At 43.2% G+C, this 21857-nt stretch overlaps 1 protein-coding gene across 2 annotated transcripts in view; it reads left to right on the plus strand.

Moving 5' to 3' along the window:
• Positions 1–21857, plus strand: part of KLF7 (KLF transcription factor 7) — an 89050-nt gene that overhangs the window by 54107 nt on the left and 13086 nt on the right. The window lies entirely within an intron of this gene.

The raw sequence follows: 21857 nt of genomic DNA on the forward strand, positions 1-21857 counted from the left end.
CTCTTTATCTCTGAAATGGACCAGAGTCTTTTGCAGCCATTCTTCTTGGTATCATACAGAGTATAAAGTAAAACCTAAAACGGACTAAAAGCAATCATCGGATTTTCCCAAGTGTTTTATTCATTAAGAAGGAGTAAAAGGAGACTTCTAGACACATGACTTTTCATTGTGGATTTCATTCTTCTGATATGCACAGCACAGGTCTCAAATGCTTTTCAGTGGGGCATTGCCTTACACAGAAGGAATGCATGTTTTGTACACCTCATTTTCTCTCCTTATAACAAATGAACAAATGTGGTGCAAAATAACCGAAAATCGGTTTTGTGACTTAAAAAACAGAAAAGTGTAACTGCTTTCCATATAGCTGTATCTCCTATTGAAGTAGAGGTTTCCATTTCATCATTATTGAAATCCTCCTTGGAAGTATGAGGATGAAGATTCTTCAGAAGTGACGTGATATTTCAAGGGGTGGGGGGTCCACTTTAAATGGTTGAAAGGTGTATGCAAATTGAGGCCCCTTGAAGAAGCATCTTCATTACCCTAGAAAGGAGCTGTTTTATTGAGAAGACTCTCACACTGTTGTGTGACTGTGCTCAGAAATAGTTAGCAAGGGCAACTCTTATTTGACGTTAATAGCGGATACTGGTTCTCTATACTAATGACAACTACCACTCCCTCTCAAAAGTGAAGAAAGACAAGTTCTATTCAGAGGAACAAGCCACTCTAAGACCAGATCAGGCTCTGTGGAATCTTTTCTGCCTAAAGTTCTACCTATTTTAAGGATACTAGTTTGAGGGAAACCTCAAACTCGTCTAGGATGATGCAGAGAATATTATAATGTTCCATAGGCCTTAAACCAGCTAACCATTAGCATTCACACTACAAAAGGAAACCTTACCATCAGAGGGTAACTTCAGAGCAGGCAAAATATTATCCCTGCTATTTCTATGCAAAGGACCAGTTGTTAATCACTCAGGAGTATTTCCTATTAAAGGACTTAGCCATTTGATTATGGGGAGCCATCAGATGCCGGAACATTCCTTCATTGCTTGACAGGTTTTACATTCTGTCTTTGAGAGGGAGTGGTTTTGAGTGCTTGAGTGGTTTTAGTCTTTGTTGATGGAGGATTGTCAGAATACCAACTTTCCCTGTGTGTTGTGGATCATCCCTGGTCAAGTGAAGCAGGATCTGGAATGAATAGTCCAAAGATGTCCTGGTGTTTGGCTTTTCCACCCTTCTTTACCCATCCATTGGGTGCGGTTACATATCTACACTCTGGCTCTGGTAAGACCTGAGAAACAGGGGTTTTTGAAGATGGATGTAGTCGGGGGTAGCCTCAGCCATGAGTGAACACCAGTACCCAGTTCTGAGCTTCCTATCTTCAAACCCTTGTGGGTGGGCAGTCTTTATTCTTTGGAAAGCAGTTGTGGGAATGCAGGCCTGCTTTGGGCGTTGAGGAAAGGAGGTATTCCACCTACCTGCTTCAACCTTTCGATTCTCCTCCGTCACCTGCTTTGCTAATTCTCATCTGCATGCAATACTACCACCTCGTACATGAGGTAAAGCAGTTGACAAACCTAGCAAAGAGGAATCTGATGGCTGCTGCCTGCCCAGCAGGCCTGCTGCGAACCTATATTATGCCTTCATGGGAATCAGGAAAAGGTGCCTCTTTTTTGGGGGCAGGTAGCAGCCCTGTGTCAGAGAAGGGCTGAAGTCAGTGGGCAGCCCTTCAGCTGCACACCCTGTGCTCACAACCTCACATGGCCGCCTGCTCACCGCAGGTGCTGATCCACTCCAGCGGGCCTTCCCTGACCCTTCAAGAACTTGTGAGGCTAATGAGGTTCCAGCAGGAACAGAAAAGTCGTGACTGTTTAAGGCCGTGGGGGGAGGGGGGTCCTGGGGCCTGCTCTCAGTGGCTAAAGAGGCCATTATACATGAGAGCAAACCTTTTAGCCCAGCCACTCTCCCCAAATGTGAGATCATTAGTTGCCTAATGCAGTGATTCTCAACTCGGACTGATTTTGCCCCTCAGGGGACATTTGACAATGTCTGGAGACATTTCTGGTTGTCCATCTTGGAGGGGGGTGTGGCTACCGGTAAGTGGAGGCCAGGGATGCTGCTAACCATCCTGTAGTGCGTAGGACAGCCCCACAACAAAGAATCACTGCCCTCTGAAGGCCCGTGGTGCCAAGGTTGAGAAACCCTGGCCCAACACAACTGTAGCTATCCTTTTCTTCTCTGTGTTACTCTGCACCACTTGCAAAGTATTTCCTTATCCTCTTAAGAGTACGCCCCAGGTTCTGGTTCCCTTTTATGATCTTTAAAAAATGGACAAAGTATAAATATTGTATGATTTATTATTTCTGTCAGGACTTTGACGTGCTGGTTTCCCCTCCCCACCCCCACCCCCATACTAGGAGGGAACTCTCTCCACCTCCGCGAGACGCTTAGCTTTCTAGATTTAACATTTGTGATTGGGACTCTTCACAAGCAACATCCCCTCCCCGCTTGCTGACGGCTCCTGACCTGTAATAATTTGAGATTTTGCTGAGGCAGGGATTTGAATCACATGAGCTGCCAGACTGGTGCGTGGGAGGAAGGCCTTTAGCCAAGTGGGCCCCAGCCGGCTGGGCACTAACGATCATATTCTACCTGTCCTCTGACTTCCGGCAGCCTCACTGGATAATAACAATTGTTTCCTTGTTATTAAAAAGAAGCTTGGCTGTTGGTGCAGAAAGAAGTGTTTTCAGTCAGAAAACAGAACTTCCGTTGGGGAAACTGTATTGCATTTGCATGCGCTACCACAGCGCCTTTCCCGTCGTTCACGATTCCAGTTCACACCAACACTGTGTGGAAAGCACTGTGAAGCATTTCGAGTTCTCAGGGAGAAAGGTGCTATCGAAGGTAAAAAGATTTAAATGACATTATCTAATGGCCACGTACTTGATGCTTGCATTTTTGTCAGGAGATGTGAATTATGCATCGGCCCTTTCAGCTACACTCACGTGCATAGAAAATAACATTGTCAGAAGTGTCAACCCCAGATACAATGGACAATATGCTATTAGAATTGTATGGCATTGTCCTTGCTGTTTGGAGATAATACTGCTGACATTATTCCTCTCATACATGTGAATGTGGCTGTAGGGAGTACGTGACATCTGTGTCTTTCACACAGATTAGCTTATCCCTTGCCTCTTGGAGGGATTGAGATTCGTGAGCTGGCCTCCTGGGGTCACGGTAAGTGCCATGTTTTGGATCACAGTTGTTATCGGACCTTAGTTTTAGGCCCAGTAGGGAATTAGTAATATTTAGCTTGATGACCTGAAGAGGCAGTGGTTATTTAGACAGCTCCCCAGAGCAGATGGGCTAAAAGAGGGTAGGCTGAGGCATTCCTACTCAGATTGGCTTTGGGAATGAGGAGGCAGTTGGGTACCGAGCCTGGGAACGGCTGCCTCCACATTATTGCTTTTTCCGAGTAAACAGGCAATAATATAACTTGCATTAACCTTTAGAGTTTACCAAGTGCTTTCACACATCTCATTTCATTTCACCTTCTCTTACCTACGGGGCAGATATTCTCATTGTTCCCATTTTATCGATGAAGAAACTGAGGCTCAGAGGGTGGTTTTTCACAGGTTCCTCTGCGGGGCCGTGGAGCCTGCCTTATGCTGTTTTTCCTGTAGAAATCAGGTGTGGTTTTTTTTGTTGTTTTTTGCTTTTGCAAGGGTGCCTAAATTAAAACAGGATATAAATGAATTCAGGTATATTATTATAGTTCAGCAAAATAAAGGGCCTGCTATTTGCCATTCTACTTATTTCACACCTATGCTAAGTAACACAAGTTATTATCGTACTTGTCCCATACAACAGCACATTCAGAAGAGCTAAGAGAACAGAATGATATATGTATAGGGATATTGTTATGTTCCTATACCCTGTCTATTTTGATTGAACTTAAAAATCCTTGATCTTAGGTTTTTTTCCATTTTAAGAAAGAAAGCTGGTTTCGAAGATGCAGACACACATAGGGTATAGATTCCCAAAACGTTATCTCAGTACTAGTGCCTTTGCATGTTGTCGAAAATCTGTGGAGAGTGAACAGACCCTTCTCCCAGACCTCCTAGAAGAATGCACCTTGAAGTCCCCATTTAGTACTAAACTGGCAAATCCGAACGGAGGTGCCTTAGGGAAGTTGGAAGAAGCTATGGGCGGACAGATCTTGGTGTGCAGGTTGCACATTGCTGCCGTAGGTCCACCCCAGCTTTGCTAGGGGCGTGTGAACAAACAATTTGTGCTTTTATTTTTATTTGTATGATAAATGTCAACTCAGAGATAATCCTGCTTTAGCCCCTTTCGTGCCCCACTTTTTGGAGGATATTTGTGGATATATTAAATGGGTTCTGGAGAAAAATCCTTGCGCGATGCAGGAATTCTCAGTCCCCTGAGGGGCAGCGACCCCAAGCTCAGGTTAAGATTCTGCTGCCGTGTTCACAAAAGCACGCGGTGAGGAAGAATAGCTTGTTTCTAACGCTCGGCCAGGGGATCTTCGGGAAGCGCCGAGCGACAGGCCCTGGCATTGTCTTCCAGAGATCTGCAGAAAGAGAAGGTTTTAACACCAAAAGACAAATCCCTGGAAGGTGGTAGGAACAGCACACACGACCTGTGTGGGTTCTTAAGGACTGTTCGCCTACAGATAACGTTTTTTTGTGTCTGAGACTGTTTATCTATCTATCTTTGTATTTTCAGATTTACTTTCCCCTTTTGTTTATTCTACCTGCTAAAGAAATAACCTTCATAAATCGTTATATTCGGCAGGCTCCCCATCTGCATTTGATATTCGCCTTTTACTCCCTACTGAGTTTACTGCCAAGCATGTAGAGTGCTTCCTATCCCACCTGTGAGCCTGCCCCTTGCCACAGGCAGGTCTTGAAGTTGTCCTGTGGTTTTCTTTGGTGTCCATCTTCTCCACAAAGAATGTTTAATAAGCAAAGGCAGAGACTGGAAAGAATCCTTTCGTACCTCCTTCCCACACTGTCCTTGCCGGAGCTAGAAGGACCATAGGCACAAAGCTTATGGGATCAATTACCACGAGCTCACTGTTAACCATTTTTTTTTTTTTTACTCTGTTGTGGGAAGAATAAAGCAATAATTAAAATTAACTGAACAGCTTTTGCTCTATTGAGGCGTTAAATCTTTGTGTAAACACAATCACATTGTGCAAACATAGGTCTTTTCAGCTGGCTGATTTAGACAGTGAAACCACTGAAGTTTTGAGGTCTCTGGGTCAAGGGCCCGTTTTGACACGGTTTGAAAGGTCACCTGCTCATTTGTGTCTGTGCTGCGCTGCTCGGAGTGCCGCGAGCCGGTAGGCTCCCTTGCCCGCCACAGCTGCACAAAGAAGAGCTGGCTGGCATTTGGCAGATAGCGGGCTGGGCCGAGGGGGCAGGAAATCTGCGCCCAAAGCAGGACTGCGGCCCGCACAGGGTGGGTGGGGGCTGCCTGCGAGCCCCTGGGGCCAAGGCAGCCAGACAGCTCGAACGTGGAGAAAACAGCGGTTATAAAATATAAATGTGTTTATTATTACACTGGGCCCATGCTATATAATTTTACACACACTCATATTAGTGATTTATGGCTGCAGCTCCATGCGAAGGAGAAGCGCACTAATTTACCCAAATTGATAGGGAGGCCTCTGAAGATGATCAGATTTGAAGGAGCAGTATGAGAAAGAAAAAGGGTCTCCTTAAAACAACAATGACAACAAAAAGTGGCTGCTATGTCAGGAGCATCCTTTGTTCATTTAGTTTGCGAGCAGAGCTTCGCTTTAATTATTCATGATAATGCCTGCCCTGGAAGGAGCGTGCCTCCCACGTCCCTCGGCACCGCGCTCGGTCCTCGGTGTGGCGAGCACCCAGCCAGGCTGCCCGGCCTTTTGGGACTTGTGTTGTGCTCTTGACTGCGACAGGTGAGCCGGCTAAAGGTTGGAGGGTGGGGGGGAAGGGGGCTTGTCCGACACACCTGCTGCCCCTTTCTGGGGGGCGGGTGTGGCGCACACTGCAGCGAAGGAGAAAGGCATAGCCTCCCAGCCCGGATTCATTCCCGGCGCCCTGTCTGCTTAGCAGGAAGCTGCTGGTGCTGTACCCGTGTCCTTGTCCTAAATCCTGCGGGTGGGGCTTTCCCCACGGAGGAGAGGTAAACCTGGAAGAGCCCAGGGGTACCCAGATAGGAAGGGGCTGACCTGACTTTTGAGTCTGCTGTGACTCCAAAGCCCATTCTCCTGCGTATTCTCCTGGAATTTCCTAGGAAAGAAGCCAGGAAGAGGCCTGGGAGCGAAGACCCCACCCTGCTTCCACTGCAGCCCATCCCCTGTGTTGTGCTTTCAGCCCATTTCCTGGTCTCAGCGGCAATTACCCTCATCGTTTCCGACAGCTCTCCAAAGTGTTTTTGTCTCTGCAGAATCTCGCGGTAACTTGTTCTGAAGCTCTTCAGAAGGAAAGCACTTTGGAACAGCATGTGCTGGTTCCAGAGTCCCAGAGCCTCCATGACTCATGCCCCTTGCAGGGGAACTTCATGTAGACAGCCTGCGTTCCCGGGATAACCTGATGGGCTGTTTTTACCCGGATGCGTGCTTGCTAGGGTGTGGAAGCTGACTGACCACCCAGTCTTCATAGCAGAGCACCGGGGAGGCATTCCTGATACACATCTTTTCCTTTTCCCCTTATTCAGTCAGTATCCATATCTTTTTGGCACTACTTTCTAAGCATGTTTTATATTCGTCCACTTCTCTCCCTTTCTGCTGCTAGGGGCAATGCCATCTGCATTTCAGCCGCTGTCTTCTGTCTCTCGGAAGTCCTCTCACATCAGCTCATTTCCCTCTACAGCCCATTCTCCATTTTATAGCCAGAGTGATACTCTGAGAATTCACATCTAATCATGTTGTGCCTCGGCTTAAAAGTTCACAATGGCCACCATAGTTATAAAGTCTAAATCTTAAATGTGGCCTATAAAATCACTGCCTAATAGAAATAAATAATGTGAACCATGTGTATACTTACATATGAAATTTCGAACAGCTTTATTTATTTTCATTAGTTTATTTCCTTTATTAATTATTCATTTATTAGTTGTACTAATTAATTACTTTAATACTAGACTTTACCTCAATATATCCAAGCTTATTTCAACATGTAATCAATATAAACAATTGTTAATGAGCAATCTTACATCCTTTTTTTTCATACTAAGTCTTTGACATTCAGTGTGTATTTTACATTCAAAACACATGACAGTTCAGATTGCCCACATTTCAGGCGCTCAGGAGCTATGTGTGGCTGGCGGCCACCAGATTCGACAGAGCTCATTTTTTTTTTTTAATTTTTTTTAATGTTTTATCTATTTCTAGGAGAGAGAGAGAGAGACAGCGTGAGCAGGGGAGGGTCAGAGAGAGAGGGAGTCACAGACTCTGAAACAGGCTCCAGGCTCTGGGCTGGCAGTCAGCACAGAGCCCGACGCGGGGCTCGAACCCACGAACCGCGAGATCATGACCTAAGCGAAAGTCGGACGCTTAACCGACTAAGCCACCCAGGCGCCCCTGGACAGAGCTCATCTTTAAGCCCTTGTCGTCTAGCCCTGCTTGATTCTCCAGCCACACTGTGACTCTCTATCCCCGTGGGACATCTGGGCATCCGGGGTAGGTGTGGGAGAGGAGGTGGCAGAGGAGTGGAGAAACTCACCCCTGCTAAGGAGTAGAAAACATAGCCCAACACTGGGCCTTCTTCACTTTACACTCTACCCTGCAGGGCTCTCAGGCAGCTGGAGGTGTGGAAGCCTTGGCTTTGCTTTTGGCCTTGGGGGGTTTCCATTTTCGGTTATCTAAGGCTGTGTCAGGCTAAACAGATGGGTTTAGAGAAAGTGAAGGGAATTACGTGGAACACCACTGGTAAGGTTGATCTGTGGTATTCTCTTCTGAGGACATTCAACTACGTATCCCACACAGACATCCTGTAGTGTGTAGCACTGTTCTGAGAGCTCAAGATGGATCTGGGGGAGGAGGAGGGAGTTGCACTCCACACCCTTGGCTTCTAGTCTCAATAGGTTACATTCCTTCACTTCCTCACTTTTAAAAAGTTACAACAGCTATTATATGGGTGCACCTAAATATTTTTGACATTCTTTCCGCTTGAAAGATTCACTTTATCAGAAAATGTTTCCAAGGGGAATGTAAACATTTATTCTATTTTAATTGCTGGCATTTCAGTAAGAGTCAGAGTGAGGTGGTGGTTAAGCCTGTGGACTGAAGGTGCAGCTGCCTGAGTTTAAATCTTGACTGGACCACTTATAAGCTGGAGAACTTGGTGAGTGGCTCTTTTCTCTGGCTCTCAGTTTTCTCATCTGTAGACTGGGGAGGATGTATCTCCTAGGACTCTTGAGAGGATTAAAGGAGAGAACATACATAAAGTCCTTAGTTTCCTATAGTGCCCAGCGCATAAGGAGAGCTCGCTAAATATTGCCCAAGAGCCCATTGCCCCAGGATTTGTAAAACACTATCATTAATTGAGGATGGCTTGATTGGGCCACAGTGTTGGCTCAGGATGGTCATTCAAGGTGCTTCCTCTGAAAAGATACATTTATTGTCCAGTTTGTGTATGACATTTTGTGTCTTTCTCTCACATTCAGCTTTCTACACTATGTATATCTCTGTGAGGAAGGAAAATATAGACATCTCATCATGGTTTGATTCTGCCATCTATATCTCCAGCAGAAAAAGCCAAATATATTTTAGTGCATGTTATATGAGGCATGGTGAGATACATACCATATTTTATTGGTACATGGGCGTTGGGCTACCTTTCTACATGTGGTGTTGGGTTTGTGCTGTTTGGTCTAAACTCTTTCGCTTTCTAATCAATGACGTGTTGCCCGTTGAGACACTGAGGCTTGGGGTATTGAATTAGTGGAAGGCCAGCCCCAGGAGACACTCTGCTCCTAAGTCCAGAACACAGATCCCTACTCCTCTTGACTAAGAACAGTGACAGCAGGCCGTTTATTCACTGGGAAAGTCTGTTCAGGCACAAGGTGTTTTTATGAGCCACCTTGCATAAAGGAGGATTTTTGTTCGGAAAATTTTAATAATCACCACACCTATAAGTGCTTTACAATATACAGAGCATTACGTTAACCCAGATATTATCTCTCGTCATACTTCACAACAGTCCTGTAAGGCCAACATCGAAGAGGCGGTTAGCTCCATTTTGCAGAGGAGGAAAGTGAGACTCAAAGAGTTTGTAACTTTCCTAAGATCATATACTACGTAGTGAGAACGGGGACTAGAACCCAGGTCTCCTGACTGTGAGTCATGTGTGCATGTGCATGTGTGTGTGTGTTCTACTAAACTGTACTTGTACACATGAGACACCATTTACAGGAGCTCTGGTAACCTTTCTGAGTAAAAGACGTGATTGAGAAATGAAGTAATGTTTATACTGCAAGAATGGGCCATTTAGGCATGTATTGTTTTCATTCGTCCGTTTCTGTTACCCTTTGAATTATTAAGAACATAAATGAAGCTATGTATAATAGAGATCCAAGCTAGTAGGGGCTAAAAAAGATATACGATTTTTTGCTCCTTCACATAAAAACCGAGAATCCCAGACAGCTGTTCTCAGAGAAGTTGTCAGCAGCCCAGACTCCTTCTCTCCTGTTTGTCCCCCATCCCTAGAGTTTCTGTCCTTCAGGAATTGCCTGTGTCCACACAATTCAAGATGGCCACCACCAGGCCTGCTTTCCGGGAACCTAGTTTTCATGAGGCAGTTTTGAAAATGGGAAGAGGAGACGATGTCCCGACCTTTAAAAGTACAGCTTGAAATTGCACTTGTCACTTCCACTCACATCTCATCAGCCAGAACTTAGTCATATGTCAACAGACTACTGCAAAGGAGCTGGAAAGCAGTTTTTATCCTGGGTAGCAATGAGCCCAACTAAAATTTGGGGGTTCTCTCATAGAGAAAGGGAGAATGAATATAGAAAGTTAGGTGGCAGTTGTGCTAAGCTCTCTGTCTTAAGAATCGTTTCTTTTTAGCTTGTAATGCAGGCATTTGAACATGAAACAGGTACCTGAGTTCTGAAACTCCAAATGTATAACATGGTAAGGGAAAAACTGTAGTATATTCTCATTGGTGGCACATTGCAAAATCAAAATAACTGCATGAGAACTAGGTTCCTGTGGAATGCCAGAAGTTTTGAATGGAAACTTAATTTACATTTTGCATTTTATGAGAATAGTCCATTACTGGAATAATATGAAGTGAATGGGAAACTAATAACTAGAGAGAGCAAGCTTATAGTGTCAGAATAACCACATCTTAATCTTTCTTGCACTTCCCCACCCCCCACCCCCCCTCAGAGAATAAAGTCACATTGCCTTGTCATTTTTCCCGGGATGAAAATTAAGGAGAAGAATAAAGAGAAAGTATTTTGTGGCTGTGAGTTTAGCACAGACAAAATTAAGGCTGTTTCAGGTTAGAGGTATGTAGGCTGACAGATTGTGTGGGGGTGTTTCTATATATGTGGGTGTCAATATGTTTGTGCTGAATTGTTTGCAGATTTGGGGGGGATGTCGTGTGTGTGTGTGTGTGTGTGAATGTAGATTCCATGGGTGGCTTCAGTCATTGTGTTTTCTTCCTAATTATTCATATTACAGAGCAGCAGAAAGAGCATGTAGGAGGATCTAGGTTGCAGTGTTTAAAGAAGCTTTGAAGAAGGACGAGTAACATGCGCATGTTCACTCAGTCAGGTTAATCGAGGGTCTTTGACATGTCTTCAGCATTCTGAGTATTAGAAACGCTAAAGTCAATAAGCCTGGTCTCTGTCCATGAAGGAACCATTTGGTTTTATGAGGCTACAGCATGTGAAGAATTATTCAAGCAATATGATGCGACTCTTAAAGGAAGTTATGGGAACAGAGAGGAAGGAGCACCCAACTCTACCAGAGTTGGTATAGAATCACTTCCCAGAGGTGTGCTTTTCAAAGTACCAATGCCCCACGTTGGGCTAGGCTCTGAGGATACAGATACGCAGAGACATGGGTTCTGACCCCAAGGCAGTCGTCTGTCTCCTGGGGTGATAACTTGTCATCAAGGCCCCACAAGGTCTGGCTCTTACCACCTCTTCAGCCATTCTTGAAATTCCTCCTTATAAACTCGTCCTTTACCTCAGCTATGACAAACCACTCTCTCTCATCTCTTGCCTTTGCTCACGCTGTTCCTTCTCCCTGAGATGCCTGTCATCATGTTCCTACAGAGCACTGGGGCTTCCGTCCTCCACATGTTCCCGCACACACATTTACCAGATATGCCAGGCCTCGTGTTTGTATGCACCCATGGGGCTTCCCCACCTGGGTACTCCTCCAGTGCAGCGACCCTTTGCTTTTACCTTAAATCTCCAGCACTGTCATTGCTCAGTATGTATTAGACCAACAATTAATGTCAATTGAATCCAACTTGTCCCATTAAAGAGGCTGTATTTTCACCATCAGTGAATGAGACCAGAAGGCTAGACATTTGACTCTGCTTGCTCACCCATGGACAGAGATGAGGTAGTTCAGAGATGATGTATGTTAGGGGTTTTGAATCTGGAAGGCAAGGTGGTAACAGCTTTTTGTGCTGTTAATTTTTGATTGATCTTCAGTCTGTTAATTAGCAAGCCTTGTATTGATTCTGTATGATGTGCCTGAGCCTGTGCTAGACATTGCGGATGATGACACAGAAGCAAGTGAGAATCACCTAGCCCCTTTCCTGGACACGCAATGGATTCTTAATCCCATTTATTGAAATGGAGGTGTAAGGCCTCCCAATGTAAAAAGCACTTTCTGTGTAATGTGGGCAGGGAAAGCAGAGCGAGGGGATCAAGACGTAAGAAATTAAATATCTCATAGGACATAGTAAGTAGCCAAAGAGTGAAAACTCTGACAATACTTTAGGTTTCTAAGCAGGAGAACTACTTTAGGCTGGGGTGACATGTGGAAGACAGATACATTCTGAGTGGAGGACGTTCTAGTAAGTGGGACAGGCTGGGGAGGGCTGAGTGGAGGATGATGGAGAGTGAGGGGTTTATGTAAGGAGTAGTGGGTAGATTAGGGTAGAAAAATAAGTGAGATGGTTTTGTGGACATCTTTTTTAAGCACATAGGCAGTGGTATGTGAAGAGCATCTGTCTTAGGTTATTATTTGTCAAAATAAGACACTTAAATTTCCCTTTTGAGTTACCCTTTTCTTATATTTCATACTCGGGTGAGGTACATATTTGGGTTGCCTTAGCTAATGAGGAAATTCAGTCTCTGAAAAACAGTGTTTGATCATCTTGGAAGAGAGTTATGCAGACAAATTGATGTTTTAAAGCTTGGCTGATTTAATATTTACCTCTAAAAATCTCTGGAGAATTAGATCCATACTTTAATCGTAGCCGGTCCAGGGGAGGGCCCATCTCTTTATCATCTCTATGTAAATTACCCAATTTGTGCTTCTTGAAGGCTGATAAAGTTACCTTTCTTTTTCTTTTTAATTTTAGGGCAGATTGCCTTATAAAATAATCATATGCTTGGGTCACTTCTTCTCCACCATCTGCATTTATGTAATCAGGGAATAACAATTAATATTAGCTTTAGCTTAATCAGAACAAATTCAACATGCTGCAAGCAATCATTTGCTAGCTTCCAAAATCCAATCTGAGGTGGTTTTTGGATTTTTCACTCCCATGGGTTTTCTAGACCATTGGTGTATTTCTTTCCATATTTATCAAATGTGTACCAGAAAGTTAACTTTAATCCTAATAGTAAATGATTTGGGCTTATATTTTCCAATTTTTAGTTAGTAAAAACTTCAGTGTGCTCAGGACGATATAGATGATCAACTACTGTGATACGTGCCAGTTGATGGCTGCCATGGGTCCTGGGTCTCATGAGGTTTGTTTCAGCCTCCCCTTACCCGCCCCCCCCCACCTATCCTGGACCTCCGTGCACCCCGTTTCCATCACCTCCAGGTATAGTCCTCACACAATGACCTCAGGCCGCCTCAAGTCGTCCCCAGGAGCTGTCAGGTACACCCGCCTTTCCTCCCGCTCCACATTTGTGCTTTCCCTCATTACTACCCTCCACGCAGAAGACTCAGTTCCTTGCAATACGCATTTGGAGTTGTACACCTGCGTCGCCAACCTCTGCAATGAACTGGATCTTTGGGGGAAGGGTTGTCACCCGTTATTGGCTTACTTCTGAGGGACCTCATCTGCTTTAGAGATGTCACTTTCTGAGTGGCTTGTTGATAACTTAGGATATTAACTAAGCTTGGAACATGTACAGAGCAAAAATAACATTTCTTTCTCTTCATTTAAAAATTCTTAATTTTTAAAAGTGATTCAAAAATTAGTAGTTTGGTCACTGTGGTGGTCTTAGGCTGTGCCTGCGTATGTCCTCTGCAATATGACCATCTTTTTGGACCAAACCAAAGATTGTCCCTGAGTTTAAAATTCATATTTTTAAACAATCATGTTCCTATCTAAATACATCAAATTGAGTTGTGGGAAATTGGCTTACAGAATAGTACCTTTACTACTAAGCGAAATAAGTGTTCTATAAATTCATTTTTAATAAATTCACACGGGGTCATCATCTTCACAGGATAAAAGATAAATGTTTTAACTTTTCTCTTCAAATTCAATTTATATCTAGCCTTTAACTTTTTGTAACTTTGGTAATCACCAAAATGTACTTAAGTTTCTAAGCTGATGTTAAACTTGCTTTGAATTTATCTCTACAAAAGCTGATAAAAATAATTTTAAAAATTAACACAACAAAGACAAAAAAGAATGAAGCCAAGTAAGAAAAAATGCAAAAATGCAAAAAAATAAATAAACAAATCTCAGTGTGAGAAAAGCATGGAGGGAACTGCATGGTCATGCTTACCTGTTTTATGACTTGAGAACCTATAACTTTAGGTATGAGTGTTGAAATCTAAATTTTGGAGTGAGTTTACAGTCTTTTGAGAATTACAGTAATTCCTATCTTAAGACTTGTGGGATTTTATTTTGGTTTTTGGGGGGAGGGTATGAGCCCACTAAAAATATTAGAACACTGCATATGTTTCAAATTAAATAAAGATTCGATTTGACTTTGAGGCTATTATGATACCCCTTGGCCTAAGAGAAACACGCTACGGTTTCTGAAACACGTGTATTGGAATCACAGGCTGCACATTGAAAAAACTGCAATTGCCAACAGCTATACTTATTCCAGCATCTGGGATAGTTGCCAGTTTTCATGACCAACCCTGTCTTCCTCCAACATTTCAAACAAATTCACCAAGAATCTTTCCTTCCAAAGAAACTTTTTGGTAAAAGTTAAGTCATTAAAAATGGAATCTAGCCCCCAAAGATTTTAATCCTGTGTATTTCCTGGCTGTGCTTCACAAGGTAAGGTGGGTCTGAGAAGTGATGCTTGTGCTCTAGTTTAAGTCTCATTGGAGAAGCCCTTGCGCCCACAGCCTTCTCTGGCCTCCACGCCCTGTACGCTCCCTTCTGATATCCCCATCATCATGATAACACCTTTCATGCGTTTGGGACTTTGTAATTGACCAGTCACTTCCATAGAGTAAATGCCATCAAATCTTCATAACTAGAAGGGAAGGAGGACAGATTTTTTTTCGTATTCCTTCCCTATACAGTTAAAAGCACTAAATCCTGAAGAAGTTTACTGACCCTACACGGCCACACTGCTATTAGGCAGCAAAGGTGGAACTAGAAGAATCTGGTTTTGATGACTCATCCTTGTTCTTGGTAATGAGTCCATTTTTCTCTAGTAGAGCAAGGATTCAAGTCTCATCAAGGCGTCAGCCGTGGCTACCCGAACGTTCCTACAGGGTCTTCAGGGTTCTCTCCTCCACATGTCATTCACACGTATTTGTCAAACACACGGGTCTTGGGTTGTTCGTATGTGTGTATGGGGCTTCCCCACATGGGAATCCTCTACTACAGAGACCTGTGCTTTTCTTTAATCTCCAGCAGTGTCATTGCTCAGTACAGATTTGAGCCAACAATTAATGTAGATTGAATCCAACTTGTCACGCTGAAGACACTGTAGTTTCATCATCGGTGAATGAGACTTTAGTCTAGGTATTTGACCTTGCCTGCTCAGCTGTGGACAGAGATGAGGTGTTTTGGAGATAATGCCAGCTAGGGTTCATGGATCTGGAAGGCAAGGTGATAACAAGCTTTTTGGGCTGGGCATGGGAGAAGTTTAGGAAGGCTGAATCCTTATGCTTGAGGTGACAGTGGAGTTTCCACATAGAAAATATATTTTAAACCAGTGCTGTCTAAAATAGAAAGCAAGCCATGTATATTATTTAAATTTTTCTAGTAGCCGTATTTTTAAAAAGTGAAAAGGAATAGGTAAAATTAATTTTGACAATAATATTTTACCTAAACCAATATATCCAAAATTTGATCATTTCAATATAAAGTCAATATGAAAAAAATTAATAAGACATATTTTACATTCTTTTTTAAAACCAAATCTTTGATATCCAGGGTGTATTACATATACTTACAGCATATTTAAATCTATGTGCTAAATTTTCCATGGTTAAAGCTAAGTGTAGTTAGTCCTACCCAAACAAGAGTATAAATTATGCTTTTTGTTTCAGTTTCTAAATTTTAATTAAAATTAAATTATAAGTTCAATTCCTGAGGTCACCTTAGCCACATTTCAAGGGCTCAGAACCACATGGGGCTAGTGACTGTTGTCCCGGACACCAAACAAGATGTCAGTAGTTGTGGGGTGATGTCAGAATTCGTTCTTGTCTCTCTCCATGCGCTGAAGTAGGACCTCTTTCTAACTGAGGGTGTGGTTTAAATTTTAGATTATACATTTTAAACGGTCATTTTAAGGTGGTGATCCAGGCTGTAAGGATTTATCCTAACGTCAGTCAGTTATTGTTTTATTAGCTGTTTTATGAACAACAAAAAAAGGAAATGTGTGCTCGGTGCAGCGACCACTGCCTGATGCAGAGTTAACCACTCAGGTCCTAGCACCTTATAGCTTTGGGTGAGCAAGTAATGGATGAATGAAAAACCCCACATGGAACCTGAATAAATGAGTACACATTTTCTTTTATGTTGTGGTTAGAAATGCTTTTCAAGTTCTGGAAAAGAAAGCCTGCTCTCATTTTCCAACAATCACCTGATCTAAAATACCTTGGAAAAAGAAAATATTGAAGATTCAGCTGGAAGGTAAAAACTCTGAGTCAGTTTTCCAAAGCAGAGTTAATAATGGGGTTTTTTTATTTGCTGCTCATATACCCTGAGAAGGGATTGCCAAGCCGTGGAGTGATGTTTACTGCTTACTCTTTCTCCAGCGTTAAGAAAGCTTAGTGACATTTTCTCGCTCGGTGTCTTTATTCCCCAGGTGGCTTAAATTCTCTAGTGCCGCCGAGTGTGATGTGAAAGCAATTGATGGGTCTTTGCTGATTTCCTCTAGATGTACTCAGTGGCAATATAAACCCATTACGAAATATTCTTCCTCCTTTCCATTTTCCTTTTTCATTTCCTGGTCTGCAAAATTTCAAGTTCCTAATCCAAGTTCTAAGGAGACTAGGACCTTGACATGCCCAGATAACAGAAATCTAGTAACGCTTTCTAAAAAGTAAAAAGCAGTAGATAAAATTAGTTTTAACAGAAATCTGGGCATGTCAAGGTCTTAGTCTCTCTAGGAATCGGATTAGGAACTTGAAAATTTGCAGATCAGGAAATGAATGCAGAAAATTTGCATCAACGATGTTTATTTTCAAGGGATTTTCAACCTGGAATGCAAGATTCTGAAATGTTCATATTTTATTCTACAATCTATATCTTAAAGGCAAATGTAGGGTGCAATACATTTGACATATCACTTATGCTCTCCCAAACACGTATTCAGTGAGAACCTTTACAAATGAGTTCCATAAAATGACGCACTTGGCTTCCCAGAGGGGCTGTTGCTCAGGCGGCTGTGGTCCCAGGTGTGAGAGGAATATTACGGGGAGATTTTCAGGATATGCCTTTCTTTAGGCTCAGGCAGATAGAGAAGAAGAATGACCTTTGATGGTGAGGGAATACTTAATCCACTGTAGTTCCATACTTGAGTCCCTGGAGTAGAGGATTGGCCAGCAAACGAACATTTTCTACTCTTAGGCCAGTTCAATACATAGAAAGACAGGGACTGAAATCACACAGGCTGCCTGCCCTTCTGTGTGCACTTGGTTCTTTGTTGTGGCTCAGGATGCCGTATTCATTCACTGTATTCTACAGGATTGAGCCAGGCCCTGCCTTAGTGTTGTTGTATCACAGTGAACCAAACAGGTGCCTGCCCAAAACTTACGCTCTAGTAGCGGAGGCAGACAATAATATACACAAACAATAGGCAACCTAACTTCAGAGTGATTGAGCAGAGAAGGTGACAATCTGCTGTTCCATGGAGGATGGTGAGGGTAGGTCTCTCAGAGGGAGAGACACTGGCGCAGGGGCCTAAATGGCATGAGGGAGCAAGTATTCCAGCCAGAGGGTTTAGTAAGTGCAAGAGCCCCGAGATGGGGGTAGGAGATGAGATTAGAAAGGGGCCAGATATGTGGCGTCTATACTACAGGGCTGCCCACGCTTTTGACTTGGATTCTGAGAATGACAGGAAGCCAGTGCAGCATTTATACTTTAATTTCTTCTTAACCTTGTTTGGGTCATGAACGTCTGTGGCAGTCTGGTCTGTGTGTAGAAATCTGTGTGTAGAACGTTTCATAGAGTGTTTTCGAATGCACAGGGGATGCCAGAGAAACCAATTGTATGGAAACATAAAGACTAAAATCCCCTGTAAATGACCCACCTGCTCTGATTTATATTTTCAAAGGATTTCTCTGACTGTTGTAGGCAGGATGGGCTGCAGAGACCGAGTATGGAAGCACCGAGACCAGGGGGCTGGGAGCCACGCTGCTCCCATGTATCTATGGGCCAATGGTCTCTAAAGTAGGGTGTGCAGCATAGTCTTTTTGAGTACAGGAAGAAAGATGCATACCTCCCATTTATAGTTAATTCACTCTCCTTCTTTTTAGTTTCTATAGTGAATGCATATTTTATCATATCCTAATGTATTAGGACATCAGTGTACTTATATAATTCATGAATAAACCTACTTATACTGGAGGTGCATGCTTAAAAGTATTTATGTGCATTTTGACCAATCACATTTGATGATCGTGATGTAGAGAGTTACTCTGTAAGAAACTAAAAAAAAAAAAAAATGCCATACTGGTTTTGCCCACATTCCATTTCAGAGGCCATTCTGTGGGAGAGCATGAATTCTTGCCATGATTCAACCTTGCTAAATGTCAAGTCCTGTTTCTCAAGCATCCTTAGCTCTCCTTAAGAGCCCTCGTATGGCTATAAATCCATTTACACCTGATTAGACCTACTGTCACCTCTGAGGGAAACACGTCTCCTGGGGCTAATTTCCAGATAGGAAAAGTAGATCTTGATATTCCCCCTGCAGTTCAGGAGGTTCTGGCCGAGTCTCCGCCTGTGGCCCTGCGAGCTGTGCAGGCACGGGCACGCTCCCTCATCCATCCGGTTTGTAGCCCACCTTCATCCACATACGCCTTCCAGACCCGGGTCCTCATGTTTTAAGCCTCTCTCCATCTGCCTGTCTCATATGGACCCCTCCCGGACATTTTTTTTATCACTGTTGAGTTGCAGTGAGCTGGGTGGCAGGCATTAGCGGAGTGCCATACCATAGAGCGCTGTGCAAGGGGCATGCCATTTTCTGCTTTCTACCCTGAGTAGTGCCTGGATTGGAGCAGGGAGAGGAGGAAAGTGAAAGAGAGGGCAGGATGAAGGAGATAAGCTGATTTTGGATGAAGTCTGCTCCAGTTACAACTGAACGACCCTTTTCTCTTTTTTTCCTCCTTCCTTCCTTTCTGTCTCCTTTCCTCCCTCCCTCTGGCCCCTTTCTCTTCCTTTCTTCCTTTCTTTTAGAAAGAAAGCTATTCTTTTATAAAGAAAGAAACCCAAGCTTTTGATGAAATGCACAGAAATCTTTATGTAGGCTGTTCGGATGAAAACTAATGCATTGTGGATATAGGTAGTTCACTTCCCCGCCTCCCCCACTGTCTCACCGCCGCCGCCCCAACCCCGAGATTAAGCAATGGATGCTGGGGTCCAGGGAGGTGTAATCGTGGCCATGCCAAGTACTGACAGAGGATTTTCACTGCTACCTTTCAAGTAGATGTTGCCTTACCGAAGCCAGTACAGAACCCAGAAATGAGGCCAGCCTAACCCCTCTTTCTGAGCCCTAAATATGAAGTCTTGTTCCCGATTCTTTAATTTTATTTATTTATTTATTTTTTGCTCCTCTGATTTCTGAACTCTGCACTGTAGCAGGCACGGCTTCTTCATTTGGTTGAGTTCTTTCTTGGTTACTGTAAATTTCATATTATTGCATATTTGCAGAAGTGGCAACTTGTAGGTAAATGAATCAGACACTGGAAAAAGAGCTTGATGAAGCACTGTGTTATAACTTGGCTAAACTTAGCAGGGCACAAAGGGGCTTATTCCGGGTGCAAGCTGGAAAGTACGTTAAGTGATACAATCCAAAGCCAAGTCAAACTCTCTGTAGTTACTCTGTCTATACACTGGCTAAAGGGACACTGAAGTAGCTACTGGATAGGATAGTTAATTTTGTGCCAGAATTAATTAAAAGTCTACATTTTTTTTCTAGAAAGTGACTAAATCCTTGATATTATTTGTCAAAATAAAATGAAACCTATTTCTAAAAATTCACCAAGAGGAAAACCAAACAGTTTGAAGTAATAATTTTTTGAAAAATACCCAAAGACATCCACTTGAACCTCCATTTTCTCCCTGTCCTTCATGCGTCCTTCAAAATGTGGTTGCCTTATGATGGATGGGTTAGTCCCCATGGGTTAGTCCGATTGTGGCATTGATTTTAGGGACAGTATGTCTCTGCTTGGTGCTGTAGAATGTCACGGGATTTCCAGATGCCTTGTTGCATTTGGGGTGTGTTTAGTTCCCCTGGGTTCCAGGAAACTCCAGTTTTACTTGCATTTGAGGGCCTTGGGGCGGAGGGCATTGTGAATTTCTAATACGTTTGGTGTCTCATTCTCCTTTGTTTGTTTGTACCAGATTTCCTTGAAGTAAAGGAGCCCGGTTGGTAATCAATCACATTAAGTAAATGATGCCGGCACACCTCTCTCCAACTGGGGTCTCTTATTTCCCCTTCAGCGTTTCACTCATTCTGAGTAGATCTAAAGAACATTCCATTTTCCTGGTGCATTCTCCATCAATATACTGAGAAAATATTTAGAACTTAAAAAAACACTACTTTCCAATCTTGAGGTTGCCCAGAGTGATTCCCAACTCAGCTGTCTGGAGCCTGAGCTCTGGAAGTTTTGGGTGACGGCCGTTAGACAGCTCCTGAGAACACAGGTGAATGTGGGAGGAAAAGAAGTTGAAATCGATTGAATATTTACCTCGTGTCAGGCTTCAGGATATGTGTCTTCTACTCGACAACATATTTAAACCTCATAACGAACATGGGAAGCTCAGCCCCATTTGACAGAGAAGGACACTGAGGCATAGGGTCTGTAATGAACTCGGATTCCAAGTGTGCTAACCCCAAAGTTGATTTGATACCCCCATTCTGCTACCTTCTCTTTCAGCAGGTACAATTTTCTAAAATTTTGGCTTTAAGGATTCAGAAGGTGAACTTTGAGCATTGCTCAGTGATTCTTTTTTTTTTTTTTCCTGGTTTCCAAAACTGAATGGGTTTCCTCCTGTGCTTCAAGCCGTCCTTCATGTTCTCTTGGTTCCCTTTAAAAGAAGTGCCCGTGTTTCTCATTCCTCTTCTCTATGGGCCTTACAGAGCCGTGGCTCACTAGGGCATCGATTTAATGAAATAAAATTTTCAATCATGTTTGGTTCAATTCCAGGTGATACAAATAAAGAATTGTGAACACTTTGTAGTCAGGCTTAAAGGGAAGGAGAAAGGTGGAAAGAAGAAAGTGGGTCAAGTATAGTACCTGGGCAATGTCTCCTTAAGCGCTGCCTAGTGAAGGTCTAGCTATTAAAAATAGAGATATAACGGGGCAGCCATAGTACTACTTTGGCACCCGTGTGTGTATCCTGAAGTTGTGGCTTTGGCGATTCGTAATATTTAACAGTTACGTCAATATTAAGTGTGTCAGACACTGTACTAATTAACATATAAAACATAGGTATATTAAGGGATGCTCTTCAAACACTTTGAGGTACATACTGTTATTATCTCTAGAAAGACAGAGGCAGAGACAGGTTTATCAGCTTGCCCAAGGCTAAACAGTTGGGGGGAGCATGGGAAGCTGAGCCCTCGAAGGTCGACCCCAGAGCTCATGACCATCGTGCTACCCTGCCTCTCAGTTAGGAGGGCTCCGTACCTCTCATGATTTCGTGGGGTTTTTAAGATTATTTTTCTTCTGAAAAATCAGAACCAGCCCACCATACAGTTGGAAAGGTAAATATTTGCCATGTCTGGTGACAGACGTTTGATGGGTTAAAGGAAAAAAAAAGAGGGTCTAAGGAAAAATCATGTACTTTCTCTTACATATCCCTCCATCTGTATTTACTGTGCAAAAAGGTCACTTGAGCACAAGGAGCTCGAATTTCATACTTATAAGCAGCTTCACTGTGGCTAAAACCTTGCTCTACAAATTGGCTTTAAAAATATTTTGTAATACTCTGTATCTCTCTCTACTATGAAAGCTCTGGAGCCATTAAGTTATGGGCTTCGTAAAT

The sequence above is a fragment of the Crocuta crocuta genome, unplaced genomic scaffold (assembly GCF_008692635.1).
Source record: "Crocuta crocuta isolate KB4526 unplaced genomic scaffold, BGI_CrCroc_1.0 scaffold160, whole genome shotgun sequence".
Taxonomy (NCBI): domain Eukaryota; kingdom Metazoa; phylum Chordata; class Mammalia; order Carnivora; family Hyaenidae; genus Crocuta; species Crocuta crocuta.